Here is a 21,690-nt window from a genome sequence, read left to right as displayed (position 1 = left end):
GAGTGGAATATGAACGTGTGGAAAATTACGTAACTCAATAATATTCATTTAATTATGTAATTATTTCTTAATAAGATGATAATTATGTAAAACAGAGACAATATTTGTCTCACATTATTTGTTAATCTATGTCATTCTTTTCTTTTGTTTTGTAGCCTTTTGTCGTCTTCTTCTGATGTACGTCGTCGACGCAAGATGCGAATCGATTTGAGATATGTTGAATGAAAAGAATTTAACGTAAAATTATTGTACTTTTATGTTAATTTGCTGGTAAAAAACAAATAGAGCCAAATGCGTTAAAACTATTTAAGATTAATTATTGAAAAATCACTTTCTCTTTTAATTATAATTTTGTATTAATTGTTTTATCATAGCTGCAAGAAGTGCAGCCATTGTTAGTTGCGATTATATAGCAACTTCGTCTGTACTTCTAGTTGAAAATAGCATGCGTTTGTGTTAAACTAATTTGCAAAATAATTCAATTGCTTTTTTTATTGGTGACATCAATGTTGGCCGCCATCTTAACTTCTATCACAACGCAAATTTAAATTACTTGAAACTGCAAACAATGTTCCGAGGTGTAAGAAATAAGTGTGCACCGTTGGTACTGAACTCTATTTATAAAAGAAAAAATTAATCGAATCAGACTGCATTTTCTAAGATCAGTGATGATGGTATTTATCGTTGAACAAGATTTCATTGCTGATGTATGAGGCCAAAATTAAACTACGCACGAATCACGGAGAAAAATATTTCTGGTAGCATACGTCAGTGTAGTGTGCGGGTGGTATTCTGTGGCTCCTTTTCATGATCAATTTGCTAAGAATAATTAAATCCATCGAAGACAAAAATTATAAAAGCTCTGATGTGCGATCTGTAATTTTAGTGATATAAACACAACTTACAGTCAACATTATTACACTACATCAGGTGGAATTCTTGTGCAATGTGAACAAAATAATTATCCAGGTATGATTAAGGCATTATACATGGGTATAATATTGTCAGTATCATTTACAAAATCAAATCAATCCAACTGCTAAAAAACAGAGTGAATTCAAACCGCAGAATACCATAGAGTATCGTATCATCCATATTCATTGCATTTGTCCATGTTGATGATACGCAAAAACCGCCACAATAATCTACACCACAGAGGTTCTAAGTACAAGCAATGTGATCTTTGATTGCTAGTAGCATTGTCGTTGCTGTAGTATTCTACATCGATGAGCCAAAACATTATGACCACCTGCTTAATAGCTTGTTTGTTCCTCTTTGGAACGCAGTATATCACTGATTTTGTCTATCAGAAATCCGACAGTTTGTTGGTAGGTTTGTGGAGGTATATGGCATTTGATGTCTAAACACAGGTCATGCAGTTTGCATGAATAATGGGTTGCTGATTTTCGTAAGCGGCGATGCCTCCCGATAGCGATCCAGATGGGTTCCATTGGATTTAAATCAGGCGAATTTGGTAGCCGAGACATCAACGTGAGTTCACTTTAATCTTCCTCAAACCATCACGGTTCTGGCTCCAAGGCACAGACAATTATACTTTAAATGCGAACATTTTAGGTTAGGCTTTACCATGACTGTTATTGACGTTAAATGAAAAAACAAGTTTACTGTTACCAGTCACTGCTTTATTTATTTCCACGACGCGTTTCAAAGGTTTACACCTCCATCATCGGATGGATTTATATTAGTTAGTATGACATTTGTGTGTGTGTGTGTGTGTGTGTGTTGTGTTACGATTGTTTGGAGGAAATTGTGGCACTGCCTCCGGTGGTCACAGGTTCCTTTCGCTGTCGTAACACATTACATGTATACTGTCACATTTGTAAACAAATATGGCGTCTGCAGATTCCAGCGCAGGAGAATGTCTCCCACAGCATAACAAGGACCCTATTACACGATGCGCGTAAACCGTACACTTATGCACCAGCGCCCCAAGCGTGCATATCTGTGACTACCGGCTGGGACACGCAGATGTACACTCCTGGAAATGGAAAAAAGAACACATTGACACCGGTGTGTCAGACCCACCATACTTGCTCCGGACACTGCGAGAGGGCTGTACAAGCAATGATCACACGCACGGCACAGCGGACACACCAGGAACCGCGGTGTTGGCCGTCGAATGGCGCTAGCTGCGCAGCATTTGTGCACCGCCGCCGTCAGTGTGAGCCAGTTTGCCGTGGCATACGGAGCTCCATCGCAGTCTTTAACACTGGTAGCATGCCGCGACAGCGTGGACGTGAACCGTATGTGCAGCTGACGGACTTTGAGGGAGAGCGTATAGTGGGCATGCGGGAGGCCGAGTGGACGTACCGCCGAATTGCTCAACACGTGGGGCGTGAGGTCTTCACAGTACATCGATGATGTCGCCTGTGGTCGGCGGAAGGTGCACGTGCCCGTCGACCTGGGACCGGACCGCAGCGACGCACGGATGCACGCCAAGACCGTAGGATCCTGCGCAGTGCTGTAGGGGACCGCACCGCCACTTCCCAGCAAATTAGGGACACTGTTGCTCCTGGGGTATCGGCGAGGACCGTTCTCAACCGTCTCCATGAAGCTGGGCTACGGTTCCGCACACCGTTAGGCCGTCTTCCGCTCACGCCCCAACATCGTGCAGCCCGCCTCCAGTGGTGTCGCGACAGACGTGAATGGAGGGACGAATGGAGACGTGTCGTCTTCAGCGATGAGAGTCGCTTCTGCCTTGGTGCCAATGATGGTCGTATGCGTGTTTGGCGCCGTGCAGGTGAGCGCCACAATAAGGACTGCATACGACCGAGGCACACAGGGCCAACACCCGGCTTCATGGTGTGGGGAGCGATCTCCTACACTGGCCGTACACCTCTGGTGATCGTCGAGGGGACACTGAATAGTGGACGGTACGTCCAGACCGTCATCGAACCCATCGTTCTACCATTCCTAGATCGGCAAGGGAACTTGCTGTTCCAACAGGACAATGCACGTCCGCATGTATCACGTGCCACCCAACGTGCTCTAGAAGGTGTAAGTCAACTACCCTGGCCAGCAAGATCTCCGGATCTGTCCCCCATTGAGCATGTTTGGGACTGGATGAAGCGTCGTCTCACGCGGTCTGCACGTCCTGCACGAACGCTGGTCCAACTGAGGCGCCAGGTGGAAATGGCATGGCAAGCCGTTCCACAGGACTACATCCAGCATCTCTACGATCGTCTCCATGGGAGAATAGCAGCCTGCGTTGCTGCGAAAGGTGGATATACACTGTACTAGCGCCGACATTGTGCATGCTCTGTTGCCTGTGTCTATGTGCCTGTGGTTCTGTCAGTGTGATCATGTGATGTATCTGACCCCAGGAATGTGTCAATAAAGTTTCCCCTTCCTGGAACAATGAATTCACGGTGTTCTTATTTCAATTTCCAGGAGTGTATTACCCCATCCACGCGTGATGTACCCGGCGGGCATGCGCAGTAAACGGTAATAATGCGCGAGACGCAAATAGAACTGTCTGATCTCTTGTAAAGCCGTTCGTTCTGCAGCGCGAAACGCAAGGGGGACCGTGTGACGTATTAGAACGTCATTCGTTCAAATTTTTTATGTGGTATCAAGGTTCCTATTTAATAAGAAATTGTTTTTTATCATTATTTATTAATTAATTGTTGTTCTCTTACGTAGGTTACTACTGTTCTGAATTACAGACTCAACAGTTAGTTTTGTATTACGACACTTGGTTACACAGGTATATGTAAATTTGTATGAAGGCAGCATTTGGCTTTTTAATGCGGTTTTTCGCGTCATCTCGAGCTCCATCATCTTTCGTCACTGTACTACCCAGATACAGGAATGAGTTGACAGTCTCCACCCGCTGCTCCCCTATTAACACTGCCACCTCCATGTTCACTGAATTTACTCTCGTTTCCTTTGTTTTGCGTATATTTATCTTGAGGCCAGCAGTCTCTGCTTCCCCTTTCAGCAAGTTGAATTTAGCTTGCGTATCAGTCAGCCTTTGAGCAAATAAAACTGCATCGTCTGCAAAATCCAAATCCTCCAGATGTTCATGGATCCCCCATTGGATTCCTCGCCTCCAGCCTGCTGTGGCTCTTCCCATAACTGAGTCTAGAACAAGTAGAAAAAGTGTTGGTGATAAAATGCAAACCTTGGAAGACGGGAGCGTCCACAGTAAACTCATCAGGATGATGTAGAGGAAAGGACATCACTTGGTCACTTATGTGTATCCTGGTTCATGTTCATGTGAACGTGAATGAGTGGACCCGCACCATGGTGCGAAAAAAACCCTGAACATCACAGAACTAGTTCCAGCTGGAACTAGACCCTTCGCAATTTGCAAGTTATTCGTCTCATTGGTAAGTCGGTGCTGTCGATGTGTTTAGTCATTCGGAAAGTTCCAGCTGGAACTAGACCCTTCGCAATTTGCAAGTTATTCGTCTCATTGGTAAGTCGGTGCTGTCGATGTGTTTAGTCATTCGGAAAACACACAATCGCGATACGTCAGACATTAGATGCCTTCAGTCCGCTACCGTCCAGCTTCCGTGTTATTGACCAACTGAAGACCTGCATATTTATTCCCAGCTATAAACAATAGCCTTTTGGGGGATACTGTCCTTTGCATGCAGTTCTCTTCGCAACGTTCGCTCGGGTACTGACTGAGGTGAACCTGCAGTCACTGACAGCAGCAATTCCTGTCGTGCTTAAAACCGATGCCCACTGTCAAGGCATGCGGTCTTTGTCGGTTATTATCTTTTTACGACCACTATTCTTAAGCCATGTTACATGGCTGCGAGTGGTACAGCATCTCTTATGAACATGATGGATGGTAAGCGCTGACTCAGAGAAAATCGGGCAAATTCATTCACAGTGCGATCGTGGGCATGGACGACCTATCTTACTGCACTGATTCCATACAACCAAATGTCAAATACACACGTCTTCATTAAAATGGTTCCAAGATGCTACTCCAGGCGGATGTAAAAATTAATGTGCGCAACGGAGAATAATAAACGCTAAAATTATGATCTAGCCCTGTCTGACTACCCCCTGAAGCAGATCTTAGGATCTCTTAATGCTCTTCTTAACATATAAATTACAATCTAAACATAAATGAATGATGAAGCCAACTAATACTACTAAATGATAAACGTTGGTGTTCAATATATATTTATTATAGATTAAAATCAACCCTTTAAGTACAGTTGTCTATATTTCCAAATTAAAATTATTAATCAATTGCCCAACTCTGCCCCTAATTATGACTGTGCGTTCTAATATCACTAACGCGAAATGACTGACATCATGTACGTACCAAACACTAGAAGACACTACTTTCAAAGTTGATCTGTGGTAGTGTGGAACTTCAGTGGAAATAAACTAACGTGATCACAGCTGTTGAGCTTTTATAGCCCTAATAAGCCGAAGCAATTTGCGACATCACCACATGCATGCGTCCGGTGCATCGAAGTGATGGTTTTCGTACTCGTCTGCGACGATGGAAGAACTCCAGCCACAAATAACGCATTCAAACACTGGGACGGCAGAAGGCGGTCCTCTGACTATTATACTCTAATTCTGTCTTCTCCTCTCTGTGTTATCCAGACGAGAAATGCGAACTCAGCCACGAGGAGTTCAGATAACGTCTCAACGTAAAGTCCATAATCGTATAGGTTCGCAACAGTAAAGTGCCTAACTGTTCTAACTATAAACTCTACTGAGAGCAAAGACAGAAAGTCCGTCTGTACCAACAACGCTGATACTGAGCGTCTGTACCAACAACGCTGATACTGAGCGACCGTCACACAAAGGCGCTCAAAACAGAGGACCTCGTCTCACCACCGCTGGCTTCCCAGCAAGGCTCGGTTCCCCTCCCTCGTAATTCCGAAAACGAATCATGTTCCCGAAGGTTTTATGGACGTCACCGGGCCACGGTTGTTTACGATTGGTTTGAAGAGAATTTTGTATACTTCGATAGAATGAGTTGGTCACCCAGATCGCCCGACATGAATCCCATCGAACATTTATGGGACGTAGTCGAGAAGTAGATCGTACACAAAATCCTGCGGCGGGAACACTTTCGCAATTATAGACGTATGTAGAGGCAGCAGGGCTCAATATTTCTGCAGGGTACCCCCAGTGACTTGTTGAGTCCATGCCACGTCTAGTTGCTTCACTATTCTAGGAAGAAGGAGGTCCGACACGATATTAGGAGGTATCCCATGACTTTTTTCACCTCAGTGTATTGGATAGTGCTGTTAATGTCACATTCACAATACGCTCAACAATCTCTTTTCGTACGTTTTCACTTTCCTTTAGTTCTGATCCATATCTGCCTCAACCGTATTTTTCTTAAGCCACAAACTGAAAACGACGCTTGCATTCAGATGTGCATAGCTAGTTTCGTGCTCACTATTTTTTTGATTAGTTACCTCCAATTACATACCCTCCCCTTAAAGCCGGCGATTTCTGTCCTCCAAAGAGCCAACAAGGCTCACAGTAGACAGAGTCATTTTTAGATGAATAATACAACCATTCTCTCCTAATTCTGTATTCTGTCAATGTGAACTTTTAATAATATGCAGTGAATAAGGACCTATTTGCCTGCTTAGCATATCTGGGGAATTAACCAATTGGCTCATAAGGATTTTGTAAAAAAAAAACTTTTTAGTTTCATCATCTGCATCTAACCGATAATATGCACAATCATTTGAATAGTCTGTAATATAAATAGGCCTAATTATATATACAGAGCTATTTTGTTACAATCTTGTTTTCGCTTTCACAGTTGCTATTTATCACTTTTCAATATAGAAGTGCACTCACTTGTGACACTGCGAACTTCGGTAGCCGTTGAGCTAGTACTACTACTATGTAGAGAAAAAATTACCTGTTTTTTATATTCTTGCTTCTTTCCTTTTTGTGCGCTACTTATATATTTGTACTTCAAAAGATTTCATTTTTCTGTGAAAGTGTGCAGATAAATAGAGAAAAATTTTATGGCTGAAACTGTTCGCGTCAAGTTTTAAAAATATCACATCAATTAACAATACACCTACTGCGAAGAGAACTCGTGTGGAACTCAGTTGGTGGTGTCGTTACCAAATCATAACATCTTACTGGATAATTGACATTGTAGGAGATTAAAGGTGTGACAGGTGTGGTGAGACAAATTTGTTTCGAAAAAACCAGTTACGTGCGAATGGAATTCGAGTCTGAGGGTTTCCACAAACTCAACTATTTATACAGAGGGTTCGGAAACTCCCTTTACAAACTTTTAGAACTTGTAGAGTGGAGTGAGTACATAACATTCTGAGCAGGAGCCCATGTCCGGAAACATGCCATTTCCCTTCTACGACCGTTTCAATTCAGATGAATATCACGTCCACGTATGCTGAGGAAGAGAGAAAAGTCTCCGAGTTGCTTTTACTGGTATGTAATAAGGTTCACAGGATGGCGTGTACAATGTCTGTAGAAATGTTGGTGGTCGCCACATCGAGCCGTTATTGTAACGAATTAATACTGTTCTGTATGTACGCTGGATTCTTTTTCGTTTTGGAATAACGTAAACACGTAATTTCCAAGTGTTAATACAAACGAAAGTACTTAAGTGATAAATAAATGTATCGTTATGTTTCCTTGGGAATTGTTGCCAAGTAATTGTATTGCATCAAGCCTATTTCAGTTCCTCAAGCAGAATTGGATGAGCTAAACACCTGAACTGAAACCGTCGTAGAACGGAAACGGTACGTTTCCGGACATGGCTGTATCTTTCCATTACATTGACTTAGAGCCTTGAATTTTTCACACCGCCAACAGACCGTTGACTTTAGTATTTGGCATACATTTCGACTTGATACCTCTACCCATTCCTGAGAAAAATGGTCTCAACAGACGAATGGACAAAGAGACGTGCAACAAAGTGAACCTACAAGGTTCCGTTTTACCGACTGAAGTACGGAACCCAAAAAATGTGCAGAATACTGGGTATTTCAAAATAAATGTCAGGCTTTTAAGACAGTGTAGCATTTACTACTTCAATTACAATTATAAATAACACATCAAATAAAAGAGCGTCACAAACAGTTTTCTTTGTATACTGTACCTGTGTCCATGTGCATGTACCGTTTCCTGCGTCTTCCATTAGAAAAAGCTAGTAGCAAAGATGGCGACTAGTGAGCAGAAAGTTTTTTGTGTTTTACAGTTTGCAAGTTCGAATCTTTTGTTACAATGGATGGTGCATTTCGTATTAAGTTCAACTGTAATACTCCAAGTAATAAAAACACCTGTAGGTGTTATCATCAGTTTGAAGACAATGGCTGCCTTTGTGGAGTATGGCATGACCAAGAGTAACTGAAGATCGTGTTGAATGAGTGAGAGAATCTTTCATGGTAGGCCCAATAAATCACTTTCGAACGCTAGTCTTGAATTAGCAATTCCAGTGACGTTTGTGTGGAAATTTTAAGGAAACGCTGATAACTAGTCCTTACCATTTGCAGTTGAGGAAATGAAGATACGAAACACAAGTTGTATTTGCTTCACTGAAAAATAAAGGCCCACAAACTTCCCGCCGGGAGGTGTCACAAACAACCTACAATTTTTGTTGTTTGTGGGCGTTGCTTTTTCATTGAAGCAACTGTAACTTGTGTTTCTTCTCCTCATTTCCTCAACTGGCAGAAGCTGAACCACAGCGATTGTTTGATACCAACTTTTGCAAATGAAGTGTTGCAGATTGACGATGGAGATTCTTCTGTATTGTGTCGTTTTCAATGATGGATCGATATTTCACATTAGAGGAAATGTGAATAAACTTAATGTGTACATCTGGGGAACAACAGACCCCCACGAGATGGTACAGATGCAACGAGACTCGCCTAAATTGAAGGTTGTTAGTGACACCTCCTGGCAGGAAGTTTGTGGGCCTGTCTTTTTCAGTGAAGCAACTGTAACTTGTGTTTCTTATCTTCATTTTCTCAACTTGCAGAATCTGAACCACATAATTTTATTTCGGTAGTGTAATGCTGCACCACCTGCCTGGTATAACTAGGCACACTATTGATTAAAAGGCGTTGTACACAACCGCTGGATTGGCTGTAACGGGTCAGATGACAGACCTTGTTTTGCATGGCTTTCTGATTCGCCCACTCAGACGCCATGCGATTTTTACCTTTGGAGTTCCATAGAGAATCATGTGTATGCGCTTCCGCTACCAGTAGATCTACCCAACTTAAGTAACAAAATTGAAGCAGTTGTTGCAATAATTTCTCTAGACTCAGTGATCAAGGTTTGGGAAGAACTCGACTATCGACTCGATGTGTCGCACATGATGAATTGTGCTCATGTTGAACACTTGTAAGAAAAACTTTTTGACTTGCTTTTTTATTTGTTGTATTATTTATGACTGCTAGTCAAATGTAATAAAATCTACAAAGTCTTAAAACTTCGAATTTCATTTTGAAACACACCATACTCTCTTGATACACCATTCATCAAGAAATAATAATTTCCTGCTAAAATGTGGTATTTTGCTATTTCTTTTTAATTGTTTTCATTGTATTGTATTAAATAATATGCATCGCTCTTTTATGACAGCGAGGAACATGCTGAAAATCAAGTGTTACGAGAGATGGCAAGAACAAGAAGTGCTTACAAACATTTACAGCTGTGCTAAATTTAAATCAACATTGACCGGATCTACAAAATTTTTTTGAGCTGACCAAAGGTGCAGACTGGTATTTGACTTGACTCTTTATCTTATACAAGTTTCTGTATTGATGTTGTAATATATTCTAATTTTTATATTCATTTTTAGTCCTAAGAATAACAACAATAACATTTAATTTGCTTTTCTGAGGTTCCCGAAAGTAATGGGCCCATCCACAATGCAGGCCCTTCAGGGTCTAACGTTATGCCCCTGAAATGAAATACATCAAACAATAAAGAAATTAAGGCTTGTGATGGAGACCAGATATACATTGAAGTTTTAAAGGCTGGAGGAGCACAACTGTAATTGTAACTACAGTCGTCAATACAAACAAATTAGAAGACAGAAACCATACCTACGAATTGGAGAACTGCAATTATAGGAAGAATGAAACTATTGTGTGCACTAACTAATCCACGAATTCTAGGGAAGTGTCTATTAAACAAACTGAAACGGTTACTGAACAAGTAATTGCTGACTACCAGTGTGATTTTCGCAGAAATAGGCCCACCTTAGAGCATTGGGTGGGGGAATTCAATGTACATGTCCAAATACTATGTCTACATTTCAAAAAGGCGCACAACAGCATACAGTGATGGACACTCCTAAATATAATGACAGAACTCGAAATACCATAAAAGCTAATCAGAATAGTTAAAATGTGTATTGAAGAAACTTTATGTTATATAAAAACATCTGTAGAATAAATCAAAAATTTAAGGTGTCTCACGACTGAGAAAAGGTGACACCATTTCACCTATTTGATCTCTTCCTAGAGAAGATTGATAGAGAATTTACTACAACTAATCCACAAAGGATCCAAATGCAGGAAGTGGACATTGCTACACTTGCCTACGCAGATAAAGTAGCATTAATAAGTAACTCCAAAATATAATTAATCAGAATCGCCCAAAATTATTACAAAATTTTTGGGAAAACAGGACCATGTGTTAATGAAGAAAAGAGAATTTCTAGTCATAAGTACTGTTGTTGTTGCAGTCTTCAGTCTGAAGACTGGTTTGGTGAAGCTCTCCATGCTACTTTATCTCCGCAAGCCGCTTCATCTCCGAATGACTATGCAACTTGCATTCTACTGTATGCTTACTGTATTCATCTCTTGGTCTGCCTCTACGATTTTTTCCTTCCACACTTCCCTCTAGTACTTAGCTGGTGATCCCTTGATGCCTCAGAATGTGTCCTACCATCCGATCCCTTCTTCTAGTCAGATTGTATCACAAATTTCTCTTCTCCCCAGTTCTATTAATACCTCCCCATTAGTTAAGTTATCCACCCTTCTAATCTTCAGCATTCTTCAGTAGCACATATCTCAAAAGCTTTTGTTCGCTTCTTGTCTAATCTATTTATATTCCATGTTTCACTTGCATACATGGCTACACTCCATACAAATACTTACAGAAAGGACTTCCTAACAGTTAAATATAAACTCGATGTTAACAAATTTCTCTTCTTCAGAAACGCTTTTCTTGCCAGTTCCAGTCTACATTTTAAATCCTCCCTACTTCGACCGTCATCAGTTATTTTGGTGCCCAAATAGCAACTACTTTAAGTGTTTAATTTCATAATTTAACTCATCAGCATCACCTGAATTCATTGGAATGCATTCCATTATAATCGTTTTGCTTTTGTTGATGTTCATCTCGTATCCTCCTTTCGATGACACTGTCCACTCCATTCAATTGCTCAATTGCTCTTTCAGGTCCTTTGTTGTCTCTGCAGTTTCATCAGCAAACCTCAAAGTTTTTATTTCTTCTCCCTGGACTTTAATTCCTACTCCAGATTTTCCTTTTGTTTCCTTTTCCACTTGCTCAATACACGGATTGAATAATGTTGGTGATAGGCTACAACCCTTCTCAGCCACTGCTTCCCTTTTGTGCCCCTTGACTCTTTTAACTGTCTTCTTGTTTCTGTACAAGTTGCAAATAGCCTTCGCTCCTTGTATTTTGCCCTGCAACCTTTAGAATATGAAAAAGAGTATTCCATTGAACATAGTCAAAAGTTTCCTCTAAGTGAACGGATGCTATGAATGTAGGTTTTGCTTTCCTTAACCTATCTTCTATGTGAAATCATAGGGTCGGTACTGTTTCACATGTTCCTGCATTTCTCCAGAATCCATTCTGATCTTCCCTGTGGTCGACTTGTACCAGTTTTTCCATCTTTCTGTAAAGGATTCGTGTTAGTATCTTGCAACTGTGACTTATTAAATTAATTTTCACACCTATCAGCACCAGCTTTCTTAGGAATTGGAATTACTATTGGGACCTTTGATAGTATAAACAGATTTTTCATCATTTCATACACCGAGTACACCTATGTATGTAAAGTTATTTTTGTTGTTTACCACAAAAGCATAAATTTTATTAATTTCACTTGTAGGAAAATCAGGCCATTGTCATGTAAAATAATTTTTTGTTTATTCTTCTGTTTCTCTTATTTTATGTTCCTTCTCCAAAATATTTTTGTGTTCGTCTTTTAAAGATTGTGTATTATCCAAATAGTCTAGTTTTCTTTTGCATCTCTTAAAGATTGTGTATTATCCAAATAGTCCTGTTTTCTTTCGGGTACACTTAAATTTTCTAATTCTTGGTCTCGGCTTTTAGTGGATTCTAAAAATACCTTATTAATTGGCTCACTTTCTTTGATTGTATATGGATAAAGTTTACTGTGGTTGTTTACTCTTTTTCTACACACAAATGGAAAAATATTGTTTGTTTTTATTAGTCTCAGTTCTCCCATATATATTTCTTTAGGTATTATAGAAAACAAGCTACTGGATTTAGAAAAATGTATGTGTCTCCAGATATTATAATGCATCTTTCCTTTACAGAAATTACATTCGCTGACCCTTTGAAAATTGCTATGTAATTAATAGGTAAGCAATGAAAACTAAATGCAGATAACACATATTTAACTGATTTTTCTCTTTCTTCTTTATTATCTGTTTTAATTTTGATTTGCTTCCCTGCTAATGTTTTGTGTGTTTCTGTAACCCCAATAGATATATTGCAAGAGTCTGTTGTAAATAAGGCAACAACCATTTTGTAGAGTATTTGTTAATTTTTTCCACATTTTAGCGTGTAGAACAGAATAAAAAGAAGCTTTATCGAAATATTTGCTGTTATTTTTAAAACAATCTGTTAATAGATCCAGTTCAAACTATTTTTGGAAACCTGGATTAATGGAACTATAAATTGTTGCTTGCAGTCTTGTAACACCATTTTCTTTAGATAATGTAGAGGTACATGTTTCTTTTAATCTTCTGTCTGGACAATTTAAAAAAATCTATAATATGGTTTCCATGCTGTTTGTTAACTCCAGAACCTGTTATTTGGAAAATAAATTTCTTGTCCATATTTACTCTGAAATGAGAATTAATCTATGTTAAACATTTTTTTTACAAGAGAATCATTATTGTTAACTATTACATTGCAATCTTCTTCATATTCTCCTTGCATACAAAAATTAAAATTATTTGTTAAATATTCGCACATTTCATCTTTGTTAAAAATTACTGCAAAATCTTGTGTTAAGTCTAAATCTAATAAATAATAGTTTTCCTTTTGAAGTTCTTGCAGTATTTGTGGGAGTTCTTTTAATGCTTTAACAATCGTGGCAAGTGCTAGTTCTATGTAGTAAAGAACAATAAATGGATTTGTATAGTTACTTCTTGTTACATCCCTATCTATGTTAATAGCTTGTTCAGATCCTCTACATGCTGTTGTGTTCAAATCTAAAAGAAGATGTAACTTAGCTTTAATAGCATATTTTGTAGAAAAAAATTAGAAAATAGTCCTCACAAGAAGCTATTAAATGATCCACATATTTCTTCCTTAACTAAAAATTGTTTCTTGATTGCATCTTTTGATCAGTGTATTAAATCTGTAATTTTAATGACTGTAACATCACCGCAGAATGATTGTGTAATTGATTAAAATTCTTCTAATATTTATTCTTCATCTGTGTAGATAATACCTTCCATATACATAACAAGATTATTTAAATTTTCTATAAGTAACCATAATTCAAATCTTTTGTTGGTTGGCTTTACTTTATTTCCCAAAAATTCTGTTACAGTATATTTCTTTTTGTTTGTAGCACACATTTTAATTTCACCTTCGATTTATAGGGGAAAAATTTATTAGATTTGTATAAAAGCAGCTAGTACTAAAAAAGGTTAAAACATATAAAAATAAAGCCAAAACTGTGTAGCTGAAAGCATAGCAATGAGATTTTTTTACCTATTTGAAAATAACATTTATGGTATTCCACGAGTTAACGACAAAGGTGTAGAAAAAATGAAGAATGAACCCAATGGAAAAATAGTGAAACAAGTTTGTTGTCTGAGAACAAAAATATATCCTTATAAAGTCGGAGATAAAATAGAGAAAATATCTAAAGGAGTTAATACATGTATAGTTAAAATAGAATAAGCTTAGAAGGTTATAAAATGTGTTTGTTTAACAATAGACAACAGTACAGAAGAATTAATATGTTTCAAAGTGAAAAACACGAAATATACATAGTTGAAATTGAGTCCTCCTCATGACAAAAGATATGCTTTGGAAAATAAAATAGATATATTACCATAAGGTCCTTAAAAATTATAAAAAAATCTAATAAAAATTTTTCTATATAAAAGGAGACTCTAATCAACAAGCTTAACAATGTAAGTGCTACAAAAGACATTAAAAAATTAAGTGAGCTGGAGATAAATGTTTTATATAATTTTACTGGATGTAAATGTTTATATACTAGATACTGCGAAAAAATTTATATTGGACTTAATAATGACTTAAAGATTATGTTATCAGATGGATACTCTAAATTAATTACTGATTGGGATATTCAATTAATTAAAAATGAACAGGTGAAAATTAAGTGTAAATGAATTAAGAAACTTAAAACTAGAAATAATGAAATTCATGTGACTGAATTCATTCTGCAGGAATTTTTTGAAAATTCTATCAAACAGCTAAAGCAGTGTGGTGACTGATTAGAGAAAAAGATTATTAATGAATATCATAAAGATGAATATCAAAAAGATGATTTTTGTTGGATTTGTGAGGAATATGAAAAATATTACCTGAAACCATATTACCTGAAAACTAAAGTTACTTTTGAATGTGGTAGAACTTTAAATAAGAGTTCTCTCAAAAAACATTTACAATCGACAGTTCATAAAAATCTTATGACTGCTCAAGAAGAAAAGAATTAGGAAAATTTTAGGTAAAGAATTATTTCTTATGTTCATTTTCTTTATTTTCTTACATTCACCTTTATTTTCTTATGTTCACCTTTTATTAAAAAATATTAAATTGTATTTTCTTTTTTTTAAAAAAATAGGTTTATGTCATACTAAAAAATATTCATTGTGTTTAATTTTTCTAAGTGAATTATTCCTGAAGAATGGAGAACAGTAGATGGAATGTGTAGTTTATAGGTAAGTTTACATCTTCTAGAAAAAGAACAAGTGAAACGAGTGATTTTTAGCAGAAAATGAAAAGTGAGCTACAACCTACACTTCCCATCTACTCTTCTATGACCATTTCACGAGTATACTGTGCGTTAGTCGATTCCATGCCGCATCGATTTGTGGCACTTCTAGGTGCTTGCTGAAGTCCTACATGATAGTAGGCAGTTTCTTTGGCTCTTCAGTGTATAATCAGTCTGAAACCTTCTGATGTCTTCTTGTCTCTTCCACATATACAAACTTGCATGATTTAATTATGCTATATGCAAAACTCTACCAGGCAGCATCGTCTTTCATTCCTTTTCTTCAATTCATATTCACCTAGCACTCGTCCCTCTCTTCCTTCTCCCATTGTCGAATTCCAGTCCCCCATGACTATTAACTTTTCGTCTCCTTTAACTATCTGAATAATTTCTTTTATTTGTCATCCATTTCCTCAATCTCCTCCTACTCTGCAGTTCTAGTTGGCATACAAATTTGCACTATTGTGGGGACGTATCTATCTTGAGTACAATAATGCGTTCACTGTGCTGTTTGTACTAACTTACCCATGTTCTTATTTTATTGTTCATTATGAAACCTACTCCTCCATTACCCCTATTTGTTTCTGTATGGATAACCCTGTATTCAGCTGACCAGAAATCCTGTTCCTCCTGCCACGGCGTTTCACTAAGTCCCACTACATCTAATCAACCAACCCATTTTCCTTTCCATATTTTCTAATCTACCTGCCCGATTAAGGGATCTGACATTTCACACTACGATCTGTAGAACGCTAGTTTCGTTTCTCCTGATTTCTGGGTAGTCCCCACCCAGATATTCGTAAGGGGACTATTTTACCTTTGGCATATTTTACCCAAGCGGACGCCATAATCATTTAACCATATAGTAGAGCTGCATGTCCTTGGGGAAAATTACGGCTTTAGATTCCCCTTGCTTTTAGCCGTTCACAGTAGCAACACAGCAAGGCCGCCTTGGTCGATGTTGCAAGGCTAGGTAAGCCAATCATCCAGACTTCTGCCCTTGCAACTACTGAAAAGGCTGCTGCCCCTCTTCAACAGCCACACGTCTGGCTGGCCTCTCAATAAATACCCCCCCCCCCCCAATTGTGGCTGCACCTATGTTACAGTTGTCTGCTTTGCAGAGGCACGGAAGCCTCCTCACCAACGGCAAGGTCCATGGTTCATGGGTGGGGAGGGGGAAGGGCTGGTCGTAAGTAAGAATAACCAATTTGATGCACCTTTGGCTGTACATGGATTCACTTTCAAAACAGCTGACCCCTTTAATTACTTAGTGAGTCATTTTTGCACCAACAATAGAACGGATATAGAAATAATGCCCACCTAGCAACATCGAATGAAACACTTTTTTGTTTTACCATAATTTTGAAGGAAAGATTTTTGGTACTAATTGCAGAATCAGCCTGTATCAATCTACCATTATGTGAATGTGAAGCATTAATATTTAGGAGGAAATATGAAGGAAAATTGTCAGTATTCGAAAGAAAAACACCGAAAAAAATTTTTAACAGATCAGAACACATGTATTTTCCACTGGCACAACCTTTAATTCGAATCGTTGACTTAAAAATTCAGGAACTTGGAACACAATCTTCTGAAAAACGATAACATAAGGAATTAAATGTTGCACACTACGACCTACAAAAATCAGTGCGAGCTCACCTTCATCTTAGCGACGCCAACATTTAGGACGGTGAATTGGCCAAGCTTTGAACGATGCGAAATAATTGTAGATACGTTTCAGGGGTAAGAGCAAGAAACATCGGCCAGTTACACTTCAACATTTAATTTACCCTGCACCGGATTCGGTTATTTTGTATAACCTTTGTCGAATGACAATGCATGCATGTCATAATCAAGAGCTGTTATGTAGTAACATCGAAGTACAGCATTGCCAGGAAACGAAGTTCTAGCTCAGAGCACTATGGGACTTAACTTCTGACGTCATCAGTCTCCTAGACTTAGAACTACTTCAATCTAACTAACCTAAAGACATCACACACATCCATGCCCAAGGCAGGATTCGAACCTGCGACCGTAGTGGTCGCGCGGTTCCAGACGAACGAAGTTCTGAAATATCTTTATATACTCGTTAGTAAAGGAGCTAAGTTGCCTGCATTACAGTTAAACGTAAATTGAGGTTCTCTAAAGATATTTTATTTTCCCAAATGTATATTCAGTTCTTACATATTACGAGGATAAATACTATGTTCTTGCTTTTCGAGGTGAGTAACTTGTGGTTTACTAACTTGTTTTTGACAATAGCATGAAGGCTGAATGTTCGCATTCTGCAGGAACTTTTATTATTTCTAGATGAATAGTGGGGAATCACTCTATAGATTAAAGACACTCCTTTCTCAGATTAAGTTCTTGCATCTGTATATAAGGGCAAACGTTAGTTCGAAGCAATTTTCCTGTGGGGTCGAGCGTTACTGCATAGCAAAGTACTCGAAAGAATGTATGTATCTTAAACCGCCTTTCCTACGAAAACTGCATACACTATGACCGCAACAAGTTTCATACTTAGCCAGATTCTTTGAAATGACAAGAACAACTACGACTGTTTGCTATATTCAGATTGTCTTTTCTACATAACTTCGAACACAAAATTCCTTCTAGCCTTGCACGTTGGGGAAATATGAAGTAAAATACCAATTCCTTTTGCGTTACAATCTTCGAAGTTACAGCTTACTACAGCACAGCCTTGCACTAATATCACCTTTACATACAAATTATGCCTTGCATCGACGTATTTGAAACAATGGAAAACAAAAACGACGACACTGATAAACGCAGTACACCTTTCTAAATGCAACAACTGGACCAAGTTCTCCAAATGACGCCTCGCGGACAACATTCAAAACACATTTCCCACTGTACGCGGGTTAATGCGTTCCCGCGGACGGTAGTAAATATTCCAAACGCTGGCACCCAGTGAAGACGTGGGCACTGCAACAGCGTGAAAGCAGAAATCCACGCAGATAATTAGTTTTGGGAGCCAGTACTTTTTTATAAATCAGTTACAAGTTGTTTTGTGCAGTTATTGTAATCATCAAATGAATATTAGGAATTCTTTTTTTTTTTTTTTAAGGTGAGTTTAGTTATACTGCCTAGTTCTTTGTTTATGTCTTTCAAAACGCAGGATATTTAATTACGGTTTTATATGTAATTTAAACTAAGACGTTATTTTACTGTACTTTAATGTGTGAGGGAACAATATAATTTTGATGTTCTCTATGTAAACCGACGTAATATGCGATATAGTGCACAAACAAATTCTGCATTCACATGACTACTCTGCAAAGCACATTTACGGGTCGGGCAGAGGGTTCGTCAAACCACTTCCACACTGTTTCTCCATTGCTCCACTCTCAAATAGCATGAAGGGAAAACGAACACTAAAATCTTTCAGTGCGTGCTCTAATTTCTCTTATTTTATTGCGACTGTCGTTTCTTCGTAGATGTCAACAAAACTTGGAGACTAAAATTTCGTGAAAAGATCCCGCAGCAACGAGGAACGCCTCTGTTTTAATAATTGACACCGCAAATCGCACATCGTATCTGTGACACTCAGTTCCATGAATAAAAAAGAGAACTTTATTTGCAGGAGATTCTCAAAGCAAAAGAACATTCTCTGAGAAAGTTCTCGGTTTCGAATGAATAAAAAAGCTGAAGCATATTCTCTGAGGACGGAGTTCTTCATCACTATCTCTTCTCATTCTTGAGAAGGTTCTCGGTGTGTGTCGTCTTCTTCATTCGGCGCAGAACACACGCCTAATTTTATATTTCATTCAAACGGGTCAAAAAGGCAGACTATTCGATATACAAATATGAAACGAAGACTGTTCGATGTACAAATATGGAACTGGCATAAACGTGTTCTAGAACAGTTGCGCTCGGCCACGTTTCGATTTTATTTGTAAATGAAGCAACAAATTGTTAAGGCGATATGCCAACAGTTTACGAAAGTGCGTTTTCTGATGATTTTACAGAAATTTCGACATGCGGGATACATTTCTGCTATTGAAGTGAACGCATTATGCGACCGAAATCTTAATGTCAGATCCCGCCTTCATCTACTCCAAAGCGGAACTCTGTCAGGGTTTTCTAACAGAGGTAATTTTGCTTGGATATGACGCACAATGGCTCGTTCGCGCGTCAAATACGTAAGGAGCAGCCAGTGCCAAAATCACATTCAGCGTATCGCTACATGTACAGCTCTGCTTGCTCTTCGTCAATTGGCTCGTGAACAAAACCGAGCATTCCTGGCCTGTGTCTCTACTGGTGACGAGCAATGGTGTGTTTATGCTACCAGAAGGAAAAGAAAGGAAAAGACGAGCCCAAACAAAGCAACAACTCTTCGTACAAAGTCCTGCACGCGTCCACAACAACGACGGTGTGGTATACTACAGATTGCTTCTCCGAGGTCTAACTATTGCTGCTGTCATTAGTGTGCTTGTGTAGAATTTGTCGCTTACCAAGACCATCAGCCATGACAGCTCACAACAAACAGAAGAAGAATTCACCAAATAACTCGCTACAATCACATTTAATGTTCGCATTCGATACGCCATTCACAGTAGAGCGCTCAGAACATTGCTGAACTCTCATTGGCTGTAGGAGAATGCGTGACGCAGGTGTGCAGAACCAGCCTAAACTCCACCGCCATCGTTTGTCACTCCAACTACAGTGGTCATCACTGAGTGAAGTGGATCAGTGGTTAGCACACTGGATTCGCATCTCGGAAGACGACAGTCCAAACCTGCGGCCGGTCATCCTTATTTAGGTTTTCCGTGATTTTCCTCATTTGCTTCAGGCAAATGACGGGGTGGTTCATTTGAAAGGGCACGGCCGACTTCCTTCCCCATCCTTCCCTAATACGGATGAAAAAAATGGTTCAAATGGTTCTAAGCACTATGGGACTTAACATCTATGGTCATCAGTCCCCTAGAACTTAGAACTACTTAAACCTAACTAACCTAAGGACATCACACAACACCCAGTCATCACGAGGCAGAGAAAATCCCTGACCCCGCCGGGAATCGAACCCGGGAACCCGGGCGCGGGAAGCGAGAACGCTATGGGACCGATGACCGCGTTATTGGTCCCCTCCCCCAAATCAACCAACCAAACTGCGGGCCGCATGCGACGCGAATCAAGTGTCCGTGCGATCCGCGGTTCTCAGCTGTATTCTGCCACCTAATAGCAGAATCCAAAAACGTAACATAACTTTACGAGCTTCTTAGGAGTGTATTTTTCTTGCTCAATAACAACCAAAATTACTTACAGAGACAGTAATATTTTCAGATGTGCTTAATTTTAATTCACTTTGGTGAGGTAAGTAAAGTAGCGCGGCCACTGCATGATTAATAGAGATGAATGGGGTAATATTGTATGGTTTGTCTTCCAACGTTGACAACTCACAGGAGTGAGCATCTAACGCTATGGTATAAATGTGCATGGTACAAGTATCAAACGGAAGTTTCAGATTACGCTGATACAATAGCTTCCTACTTAGCCATCATATACAACCGCTCGCTCACCGATAGATATGTACCTATAGATTGGAAAATTGAGCAGCTCGCACCAGTGTTTAAGAAGGGTAGTAGGAGTAATCCATCGAACTACAGACCTATATCATTGACGTCGGTTTGCAGTAGGGTTTTGGAGCATATACTGTATTCAAACATTATGAATCACCTCGAAGGGAACGATCTATTGATACGTAATCAGCATGGTTTCAGAAAACATCGTTCTTGTGCAACGCAGCTAGCTCTTTATTCGCACGAAGTAATGGCCGCTATCGACAGGAGATCTCAAGTTGATTCCGTATTTCTAGATTTATGGAATGTTTTTAACACCGTTCCTCACAAGCGACTTCTAATCAAGCTGCAGGCCTATGGGGTATCATCTCAGTTGTGCGACTGGATTCGTGATTTCCTGTCAGGTAGGTTCGTAGTAATAGACAGCAAATCATAGAGTAAAACTGAAGTGTTATCAGGTGTTCCCCAGGGAAGCGTACTGGCACCTCTGCTGTTCCTGATCTATATAAATGATCTGGGTGACAATCTGAGCAGTTCTCCTAGGTTGTTCGCAGATGATGCTGCAATTTACCGTCTAGTAAGGTCATCCGAAGACCAGTATCAGTTGCAAAGCGATTTAGAAAAGATTGCTGTATGGTGTGGAAGGTGTCCGTTGATGCTAAATAACGAAAAGTGTGAGGTGATCCACATGAGTTCCGAAAGAAATCGGTTGGAATTCGACTACTCGAAAAATAGTACAACTCTCAAGGCTGTCAATTCAACTAAATACCTGGGTGTTAAAATTACGAACAACTTCAGTTGGAAAGACCACATGGATAATATTGTGGGGAAAGTGAGCCAAAGGTTGCGTTTCATCGACAGGGCTCTTAGAAGATGCAACAAGTCCACTAAAGAGACAGCTTACACTACACTCGTTCGTTCTCTGTTAGAATATTGCTGCGC

General features: G+C 39.1%; 1 protein-coding gene across 6 annotated transcripts in view; it reads right to left on the bottom strand.

The window, feature by feature from the left end:
- LOC126353792 (probable cytochrome P450 6a13) overlaps positions 1-21,690 on the bottom strand; it is a 96,805-nt gene that overhangs the window by 59,677 nt on the left and 15,438 nt on the right. The gene's annotated exons all lie outside the window — the stretch shown is intronic.

The sequence above is a fragment of the Schistocerca gregaria genome, chromosome 3 (genome assembly GCF_023897955.1).
Source record: "Schistocerca gregaria isolate iqSchGreg1 chromosome 3, iqSchGreg1.2, whole genome shotgun sequence".
NCBI lineage: Eukaryota > Metazoa > Arthropoda > Insecta > Orthoptera > Acrididae > Schistocerca > Schistocerca gregaria.
This window is presented reverse-complemented; position numbering and strand designations above follow the sequence as displayed.